This window comes from Alligator sinensis, unplaced genomic scaffold (genome assembly GCF_000455745.1).
Source record: "Alligator sinensis unplaced genomic scaffold, ASM45574v1 scaffold527_1, whole genome shotgun sequence".
NCBI classification, from domain to species: domain Eukaryota; kingdom Metazoa; phylum Chordata; order Crocodylia; family Alligatoridae; genus Alligator; species Alligator sinensis.
The window spans coordinates 2,713,327-2,735,168 of record NW_005841958.1 but is presented as its reverse complement, the minus strand read 5'-3'; the positions used below and the strand labels follow the sequence as shown (position 1 = coordinate 2,735,168).

General features: G+C 44.1%; 1 long non-coding RNA gene across 1 annotated transcript in view; it reads right to left on the bottom strand.

Annotated features, from left to right (window-relative positions):
• LOC112549763 overlaps positions 1-21,842 on the bottom strand; it is a 103,469-nt gene continuing 81,627 nt past the window's right edge. The window contains exon 5 of the long non-coding RNA XR_003093275.1: positions 1-3,180. This is a non-coding gene — a long non-coding RNA (uncharacterized LOC112549763). The remainder of the gene's footprint in view (positions 3,181-21,842) is intronic.

Here is a 21,842-nt window from a genome sequence, read left to right as displayed (position 1 = left end):
CTCTGGCTGCTGACAGACAAAACTCGTGCCAAGGGTGCTTGTGCAACTGTCTGTCTGTCTTGGGGCAGTTGATTGTCTGTATTGATTCTTTCCTTTCCTTAGTCTGTGGCTTTGGAGGTGTTAACCATTGCTCGTTAACTCATTCTATTGATGCCACAGGTGGTTCAAGGGAGGGCCAAACCATGGACTTCTCAGTCTTGTTTCCTTTCCTTCCATTTCTGACTTTTTTCTGTCACCATGTAGCCCTGTCTCAAGCTAGTTTTCCCAGTTTGTGATGTCAATGCCACACTTCTTAATGTTTGCCTTCAGGCTGTCCTTGACACATTTCCCCTGATCCCTGCATGCCCTTTGTCCTTGGCTGAGTTGGGAATATAGTTCTTTAGGTAACCATACATTAGGCATGCACACACAATGCCCTGTCTACCACAGCCAATGTTGAATAATCAACACATCTGTGCTGGTGGTGTTAGCACTGGTAAAGACACTGGCATTTGTGCATTGATCCTCCCACTTTATGCCAACCATCTTCCGGCGGCAGTGCTGCTGAAGGCATTCCAGGCTTTTCAGGTGCTCCCTGTAGGTCGCCCAAGTTCACAGCCATAGCAAAGAGCTGGGATTACCATAGCCTTATATAATAGGAGCTTTATTTGAGTCCTGATGTCGTGATTATTGAACACATGATGGTACAGTCTTCCGAAGGCAGAGCTGGCACATCGGATGCTGTACTGGATCTCCTTATCAATGTTGGCCTTCTTTGAGAGATGGCTGCCAAGGTATGCAAAGTGGTCAACGTTCTCCAGGTCCTGTTTGTCAGTGAGGATGTTTGCCAGGGGAGTTGATTGGCCCGGAGCAGGTTGATGAAGCACCTTTTTTTTCTGACGTTAAGGGTCAGTCCCAGACACTGGTATGCTTTGGAGAAGTGGTTAAAGGCCATTTGTAGGTCCTCCTCCATATGTGCAACAACACCACAATCATCAGCGTATTTAAGTTCCACAATCAAGGCCAATGTGACTTGGGTTTTGGCATGAAGGTGGAAAAGATTGAAAAGGTTTCCATTCATGATGCCAATGCCATGTGGCAGACAGTCATGGATGAGCATCTTGATGACCACAAGAAAGATGGAAAACAGATTTGGTGTGATCGCACAGCCCTGCTTGATGCCAATTCGAATGGCAAATGGCTCCATGGCAGAGCCACTGCATAGGATGGAGGCAGTCATCTAGTTATGCAGGAGTCTTAGGATAGTGATAAATTTCCTTGGATAGCTAAACTTTGATATGATCTTCCACAGAGCCTCATGGTTAACAGAGTCTTTGCAAAGGGCGGGGGGAAGAAGGAAGAATCAAGAATCCAGGTTCTACTGTATAAGACAAAAGAAAACAGAGGCAGAGGTGTACATGAATGCAGCATCAGACAGCAGGATAGGCTCACTGAAATGGGAAAGAAGGAAGTAATCCATACTTCACTGGGCATATCCTTTTCAAGGAACGAGACAGATGTATCCTGTACAGATGGAATGAATTACACTTAATCAAATCAAGGGCTATTGTTTTTACAAAAAGAATGGGTGTTTATAAGGAACATTTTAAAATCTACATGCCAGAGGAGCAGAAGGTAGTAAGCCTATTACGTAAGAGTCTGGGGAATATCAAGAGATGCCACCCGGAAGCTTTTCAATAGAAAGTTAGAATTTTGAATTTTTAATCAAAAAGGCAGGTAACAAGATCAGTTGTATTTTATTCAGTTTCAAAAAAATGAAACTCAACTAGAAATAACATTATAGTACTGATGGGAAAATGATCTAAACCTAAACCTTCTAAAAAGCTTCTAATTTACATCTGGACATGTTAGCCTAAATAACTACTTTTAGGAAGTACACTACTGCTAGTTAGAATTAATTTTACTAGCTTCCTGCCTGTGTCATAGATAAGTGACTTACTGTCTGTCATTCGTCAAATAAGATTAGGGAAAAACAACAAACAAACCAACTCTAAACACTAACCTTTTCTTGAAGCTCAACACACTAATTATTGGTGTGTATATTATTCCAATTGCAAAAACTATTTTTAAAACCCGCTGCATATATTAGCTCTACCTTGTATTTTTAATTAGCAAACTACTGTATTTGCTCACATCAATGGATTTTTGATACAATACTTTATTTTAACCATTTGTATTCTAACTTGAAATTGTGGAGGAGGGGAAAGGCTTGTGCATGTTTTCCCTTTTAAAAATTAAGAAAGTCAACCTCCAAAACTACTTTTATTTATAAAAGGAACAAGGAAGGAGAGGAGGGAGAAAAGTGAACCATTTTCTTAGTACAGGGAAGTACTAGTGCACTTTCAAAATAAGGGATTTTTGAAAATCTGGTAATGAAATAGAACCACAGATTGAGACAAGTGACTGAGAGTGTGAACTTTTAATAGGCCACATGACCTAAAGCTGACATGGCTGGATGTTTAACAAAGCATGTAAAAATACCAAGGGAGTAATTAAAGAAAGGTTTAGGTACTCAGGCAAAGATTCCTCCTATATAACAATAGGTAATAAAACAAGAGGATTTGGGAATGCTTTTTTAAATGAAGGATAACTTGGTCATGGAGTTTATAAGAGACTGCTTGGGGAATGCAAAACACCCCCTGCCTCCTTCCACCCAGACTGGAAATTCAGCTGTTGTATAATCTTTGATTTCCTGGAATAATCTTTGGATGATTGAACCTCAATTAAATCTTAGCAGCCAAAGAAAAAAGAATTTTCAGTCAGATCATTTTAAACCAATTTTTTGTTTTATTTCACTCAAAAATGTAAACATCTTTGAGTCAACAGGCTAGATGCAGAACAGCACTTAAACATGCACCTAATTCATATTTAACTCCATTTCTTGCTTTAAATAGCTGTTTTAGTTCTTTCCTCATTTGGGACTGATACAGCTTGATCAGAGAGCAAAAACAGGCTATAGTTTCACCCTTTTTGGCCATCTGATACCCTAGGAAAAGTGTAAAGCAGTAGGCCCAGTTCTCTCATCCTGCACCTTGTGGAACCACTCACACTTTTGCAGAACAAAATGCACCCATCCTGCTTCTGCGGCAATTCACATCCTCTCTGCTCAGACTTAGGTGTCTTTGACTACCTAAAATCAGCAAGTCACGCCTTATAGACACACACACGAGATTTCCAAACCTAAAAAATAAAGGAAAAAAATGTTTATATTATTTTGATGAGGAAATTTCAGGCATCTTTTATATAGCAGAAATAACATCCATCCTATTGTTTCCCCTTTTATGAGTCATGTTTAAGAAAAAAAGTACATAGAGTGCAACACAAAAATTAAAAGAAATCACAGGCTTGTACATCTAAATGTCAGTGTTCTGAAAGATACTGGAACAATGGTAGCGGATAAAATGGCAAAAAGTGAATGAAAGCATAGTTTAGGACAGCACAGTCCAAATGGATTCAGTAGCAGACAAATGTATTGAAGCCACTTTTCATATGCAGTGAGCAGAAGAATGGCAAACACTGGGAGCAAGCGTAGGTTTTTCAGTCATCATTGGGTTGGAGTGCTTTCTGGAGGACAAAATGTTAAGAGGCTTTTCAGCAAACACAACACAACACAGCAAAGGCAGTTGATAGGCACGTGTTAGAATTGGCCTCTCATGGGATAGTCACGGTGGGGGGAAGGGGGAGGAAGTCACTGTCACAAGCTTAAGAAAGGATAGGAAATAAAAGTAAGACTGAATTTCTTCTGACTACATATGAGGCAAGTGCTCCTTGAAATGAAAGAAGTTTTGAAGGCAAATTTCTTCATTATTTTACTGAGATCACCAGCCACTTTTATAATATTTGTAGGGAAGAATGTCTACCCCAGAGTCTTTCCTATGCTCCCCCCATCACCCCTCCACTTTTTTTTTTTTAATGTGGCACATCTCCAAGACAGAACAAGGTGGGATACTACTGATCTCTCTGGGCTGAATAAAACAGGAGAATAATGTTCCTATTAATATTTATAACCATTAAAAAAGGAAGAGAAACTATATAGAAAACAATAATTATTTCCGAATTGTTACTTATACTGTGTTTGTGCGGGGCTGAAAGTAGTGGTCACCTTTTCTCTATTAGTTCTAGTGATTGCCATAATAAACAGCGTGATCAAAATATATCATGTAACTGTATACATTTTATTTGGACATCTTCCAGATTGCAATCCCAGACTTCTTTTAAATTCTGCAACTGTAAGGGCTAAACTAAAAAATAAACCCACCCTTCAGGCTAGTACAGTGTGCCAAGGGGTTGTTCTATAGTAGTAACGCCAAGGAAGATCTATGTTTGACTCAGCCGAGGAAACTGAATACGCTGATCTGCAATTTCCCTCCAGAGCATACACTCTGAGCTGATGACAATCCATACCCTTCTCTGGCATTTGTTGCCAGATCCCTCCAGCAGTTTTTAGTCATGAGCTAAAACGTCCTCTACCCCAAAGTAGACCAATGCATTCGGTGACTGCATTATTTCAAACAGTCAGTGTGCTAAAGGTAGCACCTTTTATTAAACCAACTAGACAGTTGCACATTTTTTTTTCTTTATTTGCAACTGTCTAGTTTTGCAACTTTTTTTTGCAACTGTCTAGTTGGTCTAATAAAGATATCGCCTCTAGCACACTGACTGCTTGTTTTCTTAGATCGGGGCGGGCAATTATTTTGGGCAGAGGGCCACTTACTGAGTTTTGGCAAGCCATCGAGGGCCACATGACAGGCAGCGAGGGGCAGATAAATATTATTTTTCTACATTTTTAGGGGCCCTGTGGGCTGGATAGAATGGCTTGGCAGGCCACATCCAGCCCGCAGGCTGAATTTTGCCCACCCCTATCTTAGACCAACGCAGCTACAACCTTTATCCCTGCATGATTTCAAATGCATTTGTGCTAGATGGATAACCACTGGCAAATCCTCAGTCAGTACAAACTGTCCTAGATCCAGAGTGGACATTGACTTTAATAGATCTAAGATTTATGACAGTTGAGGATGTATCCCTCCTTGATATTTTCTCACCCTACTCCATACTGGTAGAATAACTACCTAGGAAAATATATGCGCTCAGTATGCTAGATGCTTAGTCAAGCTTATGTATCTTGTTTTCAGTCATGTTCTACTACTATCTGAACACCATTTAACCTTCACTATGTTAGGAAACCAGATGCCTCTAAAATGTCTTTTCTTGGGTAAAAGTTTTTATGTTTTAAAATGCAATTAATTCACTGCTTCTTTACCCTTTATTTGTTTCCATTATCATTTCTGATTGACTTTTGCTTCTGCTCGTCATTATAACTTAAGTCCAGAATATTTTTATATGCAACTGCATATATTTCTTTTGCTCCTTTAGATATTCGTCTGCCTTGCACTCATAGTATTCATTTATGCTCCAGCCAAGGTGTTATATTTGGCTTCATTATTATCAAGTTAGTCCATTTAGAATTCAATCAGGTATCTCTCCCCCAAGTATTTCCCATTCTTCTTTGAAAGAGATTCACCTTACATCAGAAGAGAATTTCAATCAGCCTCCCTGAGGCCATTTTGTATGCTCCCAAATCAGCTTTCCTAGAGTCAAGATTGTTTTAGTTACTTCCCCTAATACATTTCAAGTGTAATTACACTATGATCAATAAGTCTTAGATGTTCCACAACCTCAGATGTGTTTTTTATAGCTGGCTCACTTCCTGGATTAGTCCAAAGCAGTTTCTAACTGAGGAAGAGTGTTCAAAGGAACGGTATAAAAAGCAATCCTGAATTATTCCCCCAGAAGGCCCTTATTGAATGTTATTTCACACTGCAAGGATGCAGTTTGCTTTTGTGAAGAGGGTCCATATAAGGCCCCATGCACAGTCTAGGGTTACCATACCAGCAGCAAAAAAGAGGACACCTGCGATTGGGGGGGGGCGGGGGGGGAGGCATATGATTGTGGGGTAGCAGTGATATGCCCGTGCCCTGCCTCTGCCCCTCATTCCTAAGCCCCTGCTCCCCCAGGCCCCGCTCACTCCCTGCCAGCCCCTGCTCACTCCCAAAACACAGCTCCCTGTCCCCATCCCTGCCATTGCCCCACACTCCCAACCTGCAGCCCCCTGCCGCCATCCCTGCTGGTGCCCCACACTCCCAACCCACAGACCCCTGCCCCCCAAGCCCTGCCAGTGCCCCTCACTCCCAACCCATAGACCCCTGACCCCAGCCGTGTGGCCCAAGCAGTGCCCGCGTATGCACACACGTATGCATACACACAGTCTCTCTTTTCCAGGGCATGCATGGGGAGCACATGACCCCCAACAGCCAATCACCTTATTTGCTGCTCCCAGCCCCAAGCAGCCAGCCCGAGAGAGCAAAGGACATGCAAAAAACCCAGACATTTGCTCTTATTTTAAAAACCCACCTCGATGCAGCACACGGGGCCAAAAAAGAGGACATGTCTGGGAAAACCTGGACGTATGATAACCCTACTTAAGCTCATGTATGTTAATCTGAAACTAGAGACCCTGCTTCTCTAGCATCTGCTTCATCCTTGGTGCTGTATCCCTTCAGAGACACAGCGAGGGTTATGTGCCCCTTCTCTACACAACATTGTCCCTTATCATGCTGAACTATGCAGGTTCAACTCACACAACACAGGATACAAAAGCATCCTTACCTGGCAGCATCAAACAGTGGCCCCAACCTCCTCTCTTCCAATAAGGCTAGGGATAGACATTCAAAAAACCTGAGCCTAAATTGATTCAATCTTTGCAGGTTAGTCTAACTCTGCTAAGCTGAACTGGTTTGTAACCGGACAAACATTCTCTTTGAACTGAGGAAATTCAGGCACACGCCTGCAGTGGCTCAGGCTAGAAGCTGGGGGGCACTAGAGCAACCCTCCCTTCCCTTGCACAGTGCTCAGCTGAGGGGAGGGAGGGGAGGGGGGGCATGACCAGGCCCCAGCATGACCTCTGATTAGGAAGGTCCACCTGCACAGTCCCAGGCTTTCCCCCACTGGATGCTCAAGGGGTGTGGTGGGGAGTATTTACAGACCCATGCTAGCAATCTGAGGGAAGGGTGTGTGTGCAGTGCATGCATCTGTCATTGATATGGAGGTTTTCAATCTTCCTCCCTGCTTCTTTATACTGTCTGCAGCAAACTGACAGGCAAGCAAGTCAGCAAGGGACTGATAACAGTGTTTATCACCTGATCAGAAAAACAATAGCCTCTCTCCATCAGTTCAAACTCTTAAACAGTTTACCAGCTGACCTGTTGATTAGCTCCAAAGAGCCCCTGTTCTGTGTACCTGTCCAAGTAAAATTGGCGAGAGACACACACAGGAACCTCTCCGCATTAGCTAGCATACCACTTGCTTAGGGCCTGTGCTATGGAAGATGGGAGGGAGGGGGATTTCCTGCTTAAGCAGCGAGCAGCAAGGGGGAGGTAGGCCAGAGGGAAGCCAGGCAGACCCTGCTGTGCCTGCAGTCTCTGCCAGAGCTCTGGCCAGGGAGCAGAGGAGAGGGGCCAGCCCTGCTGTGGAGCAGAGCGCCCCACCCAGCCCAGAGAGCATGCCAGGATCCTGCAGGTGTCTGGTTTATCTTAAACCAGCAAGGGGTTTGGGACAGACATTTCATAAACCAGTCTGAGCCAAATCAGTTAAGTCTGATACTACATTCAACCAGGTTTATCTCAAACCAGTTTCAGACATTTTCAAACTGAAAATCTTTTTTGTTACAGGTTTAAACCAGTTTCTGATCACTTAAACCAGTTTATGTCTAATGCCTGTCCCTAGCCTAAGAGGTTAGAGTACTGTGGAGGGCCTCTAACCAGCCTGTATTTCACCCCTGTGCTCAAGCACAGTATAAGTAGAGCAAAGAATCATTTTCACATTCTCTGCTCTAGGTGAATTTCTCTATATTTGAGCAGTTGAAGCAATCTGTGAACAAGACTGGTATGCTGGCCTCTGCTTATGCTGTGTTTGCTTTTAAAAGCATTTTCTAATCTAAATTTTAATAACTAAAGACTGAGGCCTGGGGCCTAGCAAGGTGACTGGTGTAGTTCTGTCATTTGTCATCAACTACTTTATACAGAGAGAATTCACTGGGACCTTTTGTCAAGATCCATGAGATCTCCTTTGGGAAAGAGAGTCTTGTGAGATTTTTTTTTGTCTACTCTAACTCAATTTGCATCTAAATTTCAGCACCTGATAGCTAGAAAAAACATGAAGAGATCCTGATGATGAAGTCTTTAAAATTAATCCTTGGCTTGCTTCATATTATAGTTTGAACGTGTCTCCTGTTAGTTCCCCATCATAGTAGTAGTAGCAGCATATGTATTTTGTACCCATATATTTTGACTAACCATCTACCACCCCAATCCTGTGCAGGTTTATGCATGTGCTTAATGGATCTCAGTGGGGCTTCTCACATGCTGTGAATTGAAACCCAAGTTTTAGCATAGTCAAAGCTTTCACATACCATAGTCCTAGCATCTGTAAAGATAAAAATTTGGTTTCATTTTTTCACTTCTCACCATTTTCTAATGTTTCTTTCTGAGCAAAATATTTAAATCTTGAACATTATGGGCTTTTTGGTTAACTAGAAACCCCCCCAACCAGCAAAAAATATAGCTGCTTTGATTGAAATCATCAACACTCTCCCATTATCTTAGGAATCCTTGGGTCAAATTCAAGTCAATAGAAGTTTGGCCAGTGACTTTGTACGGCTATGATTACACATCTTTTTGCCTGCTATTTACTTGTTCTGCTTATTAAATAATTTCTTCTATTGCTGTCAAGGGACATATACACCAATGACCTCTATGTAAATACAGCAAGTTGCACCTGAGAAAAACCTAACACTACCATTCCTGTCTCTCTTCAGTCAGGGAATCTTTAAAATACCAGATGACTACAGGATTGCCTGCTCTAACAGGATTATACCTGGATCTAACACTTAGGAACATACGAAGGGGACTCTTGAAGTACAGACAATCAAAAAGCCTGAGGCTGAATTAATTCAGTCTTTGCAGGTTAGTCTAAACTGCAGAGATTAAACTAAAAAACAACTGGACATACATTTACCTTTGATTCAAGAAATGCAGCCACATGTCTGCAGTGGCTCAGGCCAGAAGCTGGGGGGGATGCTAGAACATGACTTTCTGGCACATAGCCAACATCAGATGTGTTTTCTACCTCTTTCTGCTGCCCCCGAGGTCTTTGGGATTTGCAGTCCAGAATCACAGCAGCACGGCTCTCCAGGGTTGCTCATCACTTCCTCTTCTTGCTTCCAGGTGCCTCTGGGATTTGTAGTCCAAAGTGGGAGCCAGCAGTAAGTTTGAGCAGGGTAGGGAATGTCTACTTGAGGGAAGGTGGGTTTAACCCCTCTCCCTGGCCCCAGACCCCCGCCAGGGTTTGCCGGGCAGCGGAGGGGCGGGGGAGGGGGTAGTCCCTGCCTCCCCCACAACCCTTCTCTGCTGGAGCAGACAGCATAGCCCAGCCCACTTCTGTTACTGCTCTTCTGTTCTGTTATAGGTTTCAACCAGTTTCTGAGCATTTAAAGTGGTTTATGTGTAACCTCTGTCCCTAACCTTAAGGCCATCAAATCCAGTCCCCTGCATTCTCCAGCAGTGGTTAACCAAAACAATCCACAAAATACTACTTTGAGCGTTCATCCCCCATTACAGGGAATAATACCCAAGACAACAAGGACCTATGTTGCTATGTCTTGAGTAAACCAGACAGCAAAATATGTGTGTGTGTGGTTTCAATTCTGTTCCATTTTCCATTTTTTCTTGGCTCCTAACTCTAGTTATTCCAAATATAGTAGGATACTGAACAGACTACAGAGGCAAAATTTTTGTCTACAGGTTAAAGAGGTGACAAACCTGTCCAGGATCCTCAGCATCTCTCTAAAAATACAATTTCCTTCCACTGCTAAACTTCAAAGTATTTTTAAACCCTGCAAAAACAGTGTCTCCTCTTCTCTGCAGTTGCTGGAAATATAGAAAATGAACTTTGAAGAAACTCAGTGTCAACTAAAAAAAATATTTTTTTAATTCTTGATCTGAAAAATTGACAACTTGAGTAAATACTTCCAGTTTGAAATAATCTCCTAATAATCTGTTTTAGGCTAGATGGCTTCCTAGAAAATGTTTGCCAGACTTTGTCATCCATATAAGGCTACTTCATAGTCAATATAAAGTGAGGCCAAGAAAATGAAATGAAATCCAAGTTTTATATTAGGACTATAAGTCTACCTCCTAATTATACCCATGGGAAAATGGGCAAAAGTAAAAAACAAGAACAACAAAAAAACAAAAACTGTAGCAGAAGGTCTCTCATTTCTTTGTCAAGATTTTGAATTTTCAAATGTTTTTCACCAGCCCTATTGCTTGTCACTTAAAAAAAAGAAAAGAAAATTATGTTTAGAACACCAGGAAATACGCTGCTTTTTATAAAACCCTATTGATTGGGTTATTAAAGAGAAATGAGCCTCAGATAAGATCAGCCTCAAGCCTAGTCAATACATAATTTCTTGTTGCTGCTTAAATGCTTTATATTGAAATTGCATCCTGTGATCTCAAAAAAGATCTCTGTTCTCACATGCTGCTAAATGTATGAACTAAAGTCCTTCTGTTTTTATATCTCACTCAAAATGCATGGTCCGGAATGTCTTTGGTTCAAGAAGGACAGAATGTATTTAATAATAGTAGTCTACTGATGCAGGAAACTATTCATGCAGCACATTTCCAATTTTAAAAAGCCAGAAAAAATGGAAGAGCCAACTAAAACTCTAACATGACCTTTTTGTGTCCTGTATACTTATGGTATATGTTTAATATTAATGGGATATTTTAAATTTATACTGGCCCCAGAGAGTCAGAAAACACTAAGTAGGTGTAACATAATCAGTGCACACTTCTACATGCAGTCCTTGGGTAATATTACCAAAGTCTTAAAATGACTCAGGAAATACATTTTTAAATAAGACCCCTTAATATTAAAATAAAAGGAAGTTAATGCAATACTGTAGTTTAAACACTACTGCAATAGAAATAATTGTGAGCTGTAGTCACTGCTATAAAGCTATTGTGCTATCACCAAAGGTACAGGACAGAGACAATCCTTGCTCCAAACTAACACAAAAATGCTGCAGATTTATTTTCTTTTTTGGAAGCTATATTACTTGCTGCTTAATGCCAAGGCATTTATCCAGACTGTACAATATTTTCTAGCTGATTCTGTGGTTCTCAAGCATTGATTCTGGAACACAGACCCCCAAAATTTCCCTTGCTTTGCTTGGGAAAGAAGGAAGAACAATGCTGTGAAGGACTTGCTGTCACTTAACTGGAACGATAATTGCAAGGAGAGGGGGGCATGGGAGCGGAGGAGCCCTTTCTGGCTAGGCACAGGTAGCCATGATCTAGCTGGAGAGTTGGAAAAGGTCCTGGATCTGAAAGCTGTAGCAGGACAAAGGAAAGGGTTGGACTGGGAACAGTAGCAACAGCTGCTGAATCCAAGCAACCTGGGCCAGGCACATGCTACTTTGTCCCTAGCAACAGTGCTCAGCAATCTGGGTGGCGCAGAATGAATGGGCACCAGACTGAGTTTGGAGCAGGGAAGGGAGCCAAGGCCTAGAGATGAAAGGTTGGAAGGGGCAGCACAAGGGCATGTGATATGAGGAGGAAATTCACCCAGACTCCAGCTGGAGGCTCATTTGCAAGGCAGCAGCAGTGGCCTGTCACAGCAGAAAAGCTATTGGCAGGGCAGAGTTTACTGAGGATCCTGAAGAACTGCAAATTGATTAGTGGAATGACATTTTATGTGAGGGTTCAGAAATAACTGTGCACCTGAAGGGGGCAGGAAGGTCAGTAATATCATTCTATGGAATGGAGAAAACGGAAAGTGCATTTCATATACCAGTTTCAGTCCCTTATTGACAATAGCCACTGTAGAGTCCAAAGTCAAATTTATTGCTGCAGCATTACATGAGATTTCTAGACATCCAAGCACAGAAACTGGTCATCCTATCATCACAAAGCAACCCTCTCCAGCCCCCGTTTCCCCTCCCCCCATCACTCTTCCCATCTTTGGATATGCAAGGAAAGAGCACTGGAAAACAGACAGAAAATCGAATGCAGCCAGGTGAAGCATGTGGAGTTTAGTTAAACAAATATCCATGTTTTCTACTGCAACTACAGTTTGATTACTTTCCTGAAGGAACAGACAGCCCTTCGAATTCACAGTGGTGTCTTTTAGGAAATTAATGTTTAGGGCCTTAACAGGACCAACATTTTTTACACTACAGGCATACACCACACACAGAGGTCTTTCATTTCATTAATAATACATAAATACAAGTCACTGGGAGGATGAAAAAACAGTCTTGTTAATTGACTTCTGAGATGCTAATCTGTGTCTCATTAGCTTTAAACACAGCCTGGCAACACTGTTTGTACCTTGCAGAAATAACCTACTTTAGAGGAAACACGGCATTGTAAATGCAAGAATGTATCCCTCCATTATTCTCTTTATATATACAGTATTGCCAACTCTCATGATTTTTGGCATTGTTCTTAAAGTCTACACTTTGGGAATGTGAAAAACGTAGCTCTTTCTTTTATATGTATATAAAACAAAGAGCTAAGTTTTTCCTATATATATATATATATATATATATACATATATATACATATATATATATATATATATATATGCATGCATATACATACATACACGTACATATATACTTATACCCATATATACATACATGCATATATAAACACACACACATATAAACACACACAAACACACACATAAACACATCTAAATACACACGTATATCCGTGCTGCTGACCTTGCACCCCCCGGCCATGCTCCCTAGAGGCAACGGAGCTCATCCATGACAGTGGGGATGGAGGGGACAGAGTGGGGGGAAATATATACTTCTTTTATATATATATATATAAAAGAAAGAGTTACGTTTTTCACATTCCTGAAGCACAGAATTTAAGAACAACACCAAAAATCATGAGAGTTGGCAATACTGTAAATATACACAGCCCTTTATTTGTTCTTAGCAGAAATTTAGTGTAACGCAGAATATCAAAGTCAAAGGAAGAGACAACCACAGATAAACGTTCAGATTAGGGACAGAAGTTACACATAAACTGGTCTCAGTGATCAGAAACTGGTTTAATGCTGTAACAGAACAGAAGTTCAGTGCACATAAACCAGTTTCAAAATGGCCAAAACTGGTTTGAGATAAACCTGCTTGAATGTAGTATCAGACTTAACTGACCTGGGTCAAACTGGTTTATGGAACTTCTGCCCCAGACCCATTCCTGGTTTAAGTTAAATCAGAGTCCTCCAGCATCCCAAGATGCTCTGCAGTCCTAGGCTGGGCTGGGCCATCTGTTCCAGTGGAAGAGGGCTAGCCCTGCCACTGCTCCCTAGCCGGAGGAGGGGCAGGGGTGTGGCCAGATGCCAGCTCCACTAAGGCAAAGAGGGAAGGGAAGAGGTTTACGCCCCCTCCCTCTCCTGTCCCACCAGCACGGACCCCAGCGGGGTCTGCCAGGCAGGGACGCAGCAGCCCATCAGGCATTTCATGCTGCTTGTGTGGCAGGGGGCATGGCCAGTCCCAGCAGCAGCATGAAGAGAATGGAGAGGGGGATTTAATTTCCCCCTCGTCCCCTGTCCCACCGACAGGACCTGAGCTGGGGTCTGCCTGGCTGAGGCAGATCAGCCTGTGTCACAGTTCCCCCTCCTCACTGCTGCAGGGGCAGGGGTGTGGCCAGGTGCCAGCCCAGCATGGCCCCCTGAGGTGAGGGGGGCGGTGAGGGGGTCTGGGGTCTGCACCGGTGGGACAGGGCAGGGAGGGGGGAATTAAATCTCCTCTGTCCCTCGTTCCCTTGAGGCTACTGCTAGCACTGGCCACATCTCCTGCCGCTCTAGCAGTGAGGGGAGGGAAATGCCTGACAGGGGCTGCTCTGTGCTGGCTGGGCAGACCCTGGCTGGGGTCCAGGGGGAAAGGAGAGGGAGGGGGGAATAAACCCCCTCCCTGACCCCTTCTCCTCAGGGGTCATGCCGGGCTGGCATCTGGCCAGGCTTCCACCCCAATGAGGGAGGTTGGACCCTGACATGGGCGGCTCCACCCCAGTCAGGCAGACCCCGCCGGGCTGGCATCTGGCCAGGCTTCCACCCCAGTGAGGGAGGTTGGACCCTGACATGGGTGGCTCCACCCCAGTCAGGCAGACCCCATCTTGGGTCCTGTTGGTGGGACAGGGGACAGAAGGGGGAATTGAACCCCTGTCCCTGCTCATTTCACACTGCTGCTGGGGTGGCCAGGCCCCCCACCACTGGAGTGGTGAGGATGGGGGTGGGAAATGCCTGGCAGGGGCTGCTTCCCCCTTCCCTCTCCAGGCACACCCCAGCTGAGGTCCCTGCAGGCCAGGGTGGGGGGTTTAAACCAACCATACTCAGCCTGCCAGGGCCTGGCTATGTCCCCTGTCAGCACAGCTTCCCTGTAGTGGAGGGCTCACTCTAGCGCCCCCCGGCTTCTAGCCTGAGCCACTGCAGGCACGTGCCTGCATTTCCCGAATCAAAAGTGAATATCTATTCACTTGCAAGTCAGTTCAGTCTATGCAGTTTAGACTAACCTGCACAGATTGAATCAGTTCAGGCTTGGACTTTTTGAATGCCTTACATAGCCTCACAGTTAAAGGGCCAAGATGGAAGGAGGAAAGGGCAGCTGGAACAAAGCACACAGGTGAAATGGAGGTTTCAGCTACAGGCCCTTTCCAAAAAAAAAAAAAAAAAGTATAAGATAGTGTGGCAGATCAAAGTAGCTGGCTGCATAACAGGCCAACTACTTCAGAGCAGAGACCAAAATGAAAGGGAGAGGGAGAGAGTGTACATGCACACACACAAAACTACACTTGTTACAGAACAGCCTGTGGGAAGAAGGATTCACATCTGTGATCCCCGTCGCACATTCTCCATCACAATTATGCTTAAAAGGTTCTCAGTCTCACTGAAATAATCACTGATACAGTCCCTTAACTGGAATAGGCTGATACTTTCACACCAGAGTGAACTTATCCCCTGCCAGCCAGCTGGGGCTTTCCTTTCTTTCTACTCTTCTTCCCTGCCGGTAAATCAACTGTACTGCTTTGGGGATGAGGAATGGGAGGAAAATCTCCCTTCTATCACCACAGAGCTATTAACCAAGAGATGCTGCCTTTGGATTTGGACCCCCTTGCAACTAAATCCCCAGTTAACCTACTGTTATTCCCTTGAGAAAGACAGTCAGTGTCAATAACTGATCAGAGCCTAGGAGTATGTAGAGAAAGGACATCCATCAGCAGTTGCAATGCATGACATGGTATAGTATACTGTTTGCAAAGTTGCAAAGCATCCCTAAATGACAGCAGCTGGGTAGGCTGCTTATAGGTGAGAAAAAGCCCTGTGTGCCATAGGTTGCTTATCAAGGTAATTGTCTGTGCTTAATTTTCCTCTAGAGATTTGTAAGCATGAATACCACCTCCACACCAGCTGCTCAGCAGCATATCTGATGCTGTAATGTGAGCTTGCTTGCTACTTTCTGATCAGTGAAAGGGACAGTGTCAAGGACTTTTCTCCCTGCATATGCCAAGTTATGTGTAATGCCCTCTCAGTTTGAAAATAGTAATTCTTTCCCAGTCAGGAAACAATATTCTCCCCACTTCAGCCATCAGCATGGTTTTTCCTTTCTGTCACACTGAACAGCTAATAAAACAAGGGTTTTTAGGTGAGATGGTTTTAAGTGTAGTGGCTGTTCTTGAAATATGGTTCAAAACTGAGGGGATGGAGGAAATGACAGGTGTGTTGAGTAGTCATTTCACAGGATCATTGCCTCTCCCTGCCCACCCAGACAGAAACTCCTTGCAGGCAAGTCATGGTTTCATGTACTTTGAGTCCTGTTGTCTACAAATATCACCTGCAGAGATAAGCCTCCTGCACAAGGTTCAGCTGCAGAGCTATTGTTCCTCCACAAAGTTCAGTGTTTTGATGAAGGCTTTTATACAAACCATATTCTGATCCCCAATTGCTACAAAATTGGTACTTCAGCAGATCTTTATGCATAAGAAATGGAGTGCAAGGGTGTTCACCGGAGACTTCAGGAGACCTGGCTTCAATTTCTTATTCTTCCCAGGCTTCCCTGTGTGAACCATTTAGTCCCAGGTCCCCAAAGGTATTTTAGTCTTTTTGCCTTAGTTTCTTCACCTGTAAGCTAAAGATAATAGACCTTCCCTTCCTCATACTGTTGTAGACATAATGAACAAAGGAAAATATTGCCATAGGTACTAAACACCTCAATGGAGATGACATATGCAGTCATGCTATGCAGGATATCTATCCTTACTCCTAATTTACAGTAATTACACTGAATATAACCTCACTGTTCGTTCTGTAGTCCTTTTAGCTAAGAACAGGGGAAGGTGCTGCGGTTGCTTGCACACTACATTTCCTTTCTCTGTGGTTTGGTGACTCATCTCTCTCATTTCCTTACTGCTCTTTTTACTGACAATACACACATCCACGTTTTAAGATGTTCCTCAATTAGAACAAAGAAATGCTTTTTTGATAAGTGATATAAAAACCACTCGCTATCCATTATAAGCACTTAGCTTCCAGCTTCACTTCACAATTGACGACTACAGGGGTGGATTTCGGGGGAGTGCAGTCATGCAGTTGCACCCACCGCACCCCCTCTTGATTCCTGGGCTACCCAGGCTTTAAAATCAACTGCCTGGGGGAGGGTGGAGATGTAGCAGCAGATGTAGGAGTCAATTGACTTGGTGGCTTATTATAATCTACCCTGATAGCATCTCTTTATTCCATAGGTGTTAAGTCCTCTCTCCTTTTTAATGGTCTTGATGTTCCACAATTTAAACTATCCTTTCCTTCTGCAACTTTGCTATCTGTTAGCCATTCCTGGTAATGCCTCTTTTCTATTTCACAGCCCTGCAGACTATTTTTAACTCTGTCTAAAAACTTTATCTCAGCCGTAGTAACATCAACTCAGTCATTTCTACATGTGACAGTAAAGTAGTGGAGGCGCTGTCACGGTACTCAAGATAACTAGATTTTGTTTTATGAATTTGAGTACAAGATATATATTGCCAAAAATGATTACAGAACAAATGAAACAATATATTTTGACTATTTTGGCCTAGTTTCTTGTGTTTTTTAAGCTTAATATATTGTCTAGAAATGTAGTGAACATTCCAGTCAGCTCTATTTGCTTTTGCTTTGATCTCAGACTGAATAGTCAAGTGCTGGGTCCCTAGCACAGGGGTTGTCAACCGGGGGTATGTGTACCCCTGGGAGTACTTGGACTGGTCCTAGTGGGTACGTGTGGGAGGGTGGGGATACAGCGCCGCTACCTCCCAGGAGCAGGGCCGGGGTAGGGTGAGGGCAGTGGCGCCCTCTGCGGCGCGGGGAAACTTGTACACAGTGGCCCCCGCAGCCACACACCAGCTCGGTGAACTTCCCTGTCCCATAGAGGGGCGCTGCTGCCCTCACCCCACCCTGGCCCTGCTTCTGGGAGGCAACCCGCCCGCAGGCCATCCCTGCCTCCGTGCTCGGTGTCCGGCCACTGGGAGTACTTAGACTAAAAAAGGTTGAAAACCCCTGCCCTAGCATATCAGTAAAGATCCTAGTATCTCTCTAACTGGAGAAAAGAATACCTGTCATGTTATGTCATGATGTCCTACACCATTTGCACCCCCCTTTTTAAAATCCTAGATTTGTCCATGGAAGACTATGCATCTTGAATTGGCAAAATAAAGAACAGAGTACAAAAAGCCTTTCTCTTGTTCCCCAATATTGGGAAACAGGACCATAACCCCTACAATAACCTATCAGAATTGAATTGAAGAGTGTCTACACACTTCCTCAGTCTGACGCTAGGGCGTTCGTGCCCAAAAGCTTGCTAAGAAGAACGTTGCCAACTATTTGAGTTGGTCTAATAAAAGATATTGGATGTACCCAAAGAAACTTGTCTGCCTATGTCCTTAGACCAGCATGGCTACAGTCTACACCCCTGTACACACATACATATACACACCCCAGTAATGTCACTTGGAGTGAATGAGTGGGCATGGACTTAGAGGGGGCACAAGAATGCTATTGGGCAGGAAGTGTTGGTGCAAGCAACACCCAGGGGTTAAGAGAGGAGCCACCATTATTTTCACTGCCAAATTTATGCTTGATGGCAAAATTCAGCAGCATCTACAGTTGAGGTGTGCATGGGTCTCTCACTCAGCACCTGCTCCCTTAACTTCCTAGCTGCTGGCTGCACTGAAACCTCCCCCAGTCTGCATCAGCAGCATCTGCCTTGGCAGCACGGAGGGGCTGCCTTGAGCCCCATTGCTTCCAGCCCCAAACTCTGCATCAGCTCTTCGTGGATCCTCCCCCTGCAGCAGATTTGGCCCAGGGTATAAGCCTTATCAGTTGTGTCTCTAAGATGCACACACACAAGCCCCTTGCCAATACTGTATTTCTTACAGAAGGCCCAGACACTTGCTGCAAATACTTCTATCTTCAACAGTTACCATGAAGTAGGCTAATTCACTTCAGTGATAATACTCCCATAATCAAGTACTTCATCGGAGAAAGACATCTTCTTGAGATTCAGTGTTTGCAGGATCAAGTCCTTTTATTGGAAAATAAGAAGTACAGTTACCATATTTTCTTGCATACAACATCACCCTGAATAAGATACCTTGCTTTTGAAAGGCAGAATGAATGCGGGGGCGGGCAGGGGGATCTTGCTTTGAAACTACAGCTAGGTTGCAGTAACTAAGTAGCAGCCTTCATGGAGGTGTGGGGTTGTTCACAGCCCCATATAGCACTACAGTGTTACTTTAGCTTTTCTTGGCAAAGAGAAAAACTGTTATTACTGTATTTCTTCATGTATAATAGATACCCCAATATCCTGCAGCTGCACTGTTGCAAAATTGTGCTGTTGTATATCAGAAAAATATGGTATCTCCCAGCATTGTTTGATTTTGCTTTTCTCAGTGTATTGCTTCTACCAATTTTACTTGGTATTGTTTGGATACCCCCTTCCCCCCCACCAAGAAAATCTTTGCTGTCACCAGCTTCATCCATCTCATCCAAGGAATGTTAAATCAAAACCTGATTTTCTGATAGGTTCTTACAGTGGATAGGTTCTTATTTAATGCACACACACACACACACACACACAGACACACACACACACACACACACATACACAACGCATACACACATATATATGCATATGTGTGTGTGTGTGTAAGACAGAGTGTTCCTTGTATGCAGTTCTTTATTTTACAAATTCAATAAGCATGCTGAAGCCACAAGTTAATAAGATTTGCTAGTAGTGCAGGTCTGGGCAGGCCTTCCCAAATAGATACAGTATGCTAGCACACTTAAAACTGATTACAAGACAAAAACCAGAAAGATAAGCATTATTAACAAGATGTATTTTCCTAGAGGAAAGTGTGGAGGACCCATCTCTCATCTCATAATACAAGTTTCTTATTGATTTTACTTTAGGTATTTAGTAAGCCTGAAATATATTCTAGGGTGCTCCTTAAATGCTTACATATTTAATCACACAGGCTTAGCTAGAGCCTTCAGGCTTCCTGTCCTACACTGCAGGCACATTAATAACCTCTCTGGCTAACTACTCCAACAAGAGTATATGCTTTTATCAAACATCCAGTCTTGGAAGTACAATGAAGGTCCCAGACATGAATCCAACTCTCTCACCCAAGAGCCACGAGTGTATAGAAAGCGGTCTGGCTTGACTAATAAAAGCAGCAGATCCAGTCCTGATAGCATATATCCAAAACAATGGACCATTGTTTTCAAGTCAGAATGTAGACAAACAAGGAGGGAGTATTCCATACTATGAAACAACCCTGCCTGGCTAAATCTGGCTAAGAGTTTAGTTTGGCCAGAGCTTAGTTAAAAATAAATAAATACATAAAATATAGCAGTGGGTTAACTGTGAAGGACAGAGGAAATCCCTTTAGGAAATGCAATGCACCCTGTATTGTCCAAAGTGGTCAGGCAGGGTAGTGCTGCTCTCACTAATGTCAGTAGGTAACTCCTGTTGATTGTATTGGGAGCAGACTTGAATTGCTTATCAGTGATTGTATCAGTGATTGTATCTTACTGTCTTACCGACAGTAAGAACCTCTAATTGTCTCTTTCTTCATGAGATGAAGAAACACTAAACTAATTACATCACGATAAAACTTGATTATGTTTGCATGTCAAGAAAATTTGTCTCAGCCATTTGGTTTTCTATCACTGGGTTATACCGATGCAACAAGTGTGCTCCCCACAGAAGCATGACCCAAATTGTTTGACAGTTGCGGCAATTACTGGACCATGGATTGATTCTCCAGATAACACTCCCCACTGCACAATGTAGTTTCCTCAGCCCAATATAATTCAAAACAGCTGTGCTACTTGTTTTCTAAGAGTGCCTTTTGAGAAGTTAGCAGGGCATTTTTAGTTTTCATCAGCAAGCTCTTCACTTCCCTGAACTCTAAGGAGCTTCTGTATTCTTGCATGTCGGTTGTCTGCAATGAGCAAGAGGTCTGTTTGGAATCAGACTGGGGGGGCCCATTACTTTATGCTGTAATAAAAGTATGGGTCATTACCTGCAGCTGAGACAATAACTTTGGGAATATTTGGGATTGCCTCAACTGCTAGGCTTTGCCAAAAACTAAGCATGTACAAACTGTACACATCATCTAGGCTGCATGGCAAAAGTTTAGACAAGACAAGCTACCTCAAACAACTGAGTGTGTTATGCATGTATCCTTAGGGTTACCATATTTCCAGTTCCAAAAAAAGAACACCTCACTCCTAGCCCAACCAGTGTCTCTCACTCCCAACTTGCAGCCCTCTGTCCCTGCTGCTGCCCCTCACTCCTGACTCGCAGATCCCTGGTGCTGCCAGTGTCCCGCACTCCCAGCCCACAGCTTCCTGCCTTCTCTCACATCCCATCCCCTCACTCCCAACCTGCAGCACCCCCGCTCCCCTCAGCCCTACCGGAGGGGGGCTCTAGCTGCCCCTGTCCTGACAGCAGCTGCAGTGGCTCTGGCTTCTGTGGGTGGTGACAGAGTGAGTCTGGCCCTGGTGGGGGTTACAGGGAGGAGGAGAAGATGCCTGTAGCACCCCACACCCCAGACTGGGGCTCCTGCACCACACCAGGTAACCTAGCCATGCAACCCCGCTCCCCCCTCCAAGGCCACGTCTCCTGGCCACACCACCCCTGCAAGCACGGGCACCGGCCCCTGGTGCCATGAGTTCAGCTGTGTAGATCCCTGCTGCCCCTGAACGGCTCCCCTGTCCCCTTCCCCAGCTGAAGGGACAGGTGCCTCCCCCTGCCTCTGTGCCCTGCCACAGCCCTTGAGCCTTGACACCATTCCCCACTGCCAGCAGGCACTCCCCGCCCCCCAACCCAGACAGTCCCCCAGCCCTGGCCCTCTAACCCTCACCCCCCATAGACTTACCTGCTTGCAGCTGCCAGGGCTGCTCTCACCCCGCTGCCTAGTTGCATGCCGGCCACATGTGTGTGTGCGCGCATGTGCACAGAGACACATGGTGCCCCTGCTTCCAGTCACCCTTCCCGGCATCCACCAGCAGAGTGGAGCAAAAGCTCAGACATTTGTTCAGATTTCAGAAAACCACCCAGATGGAAATCGGAGGATCCAAAAAGAGGACATGTCCAGGAAAACCCGGATGTATGGTAACCCTGTGTATCCTACCCTAGTCCCCTGAGCTCAAGTCTCTCCACTGAG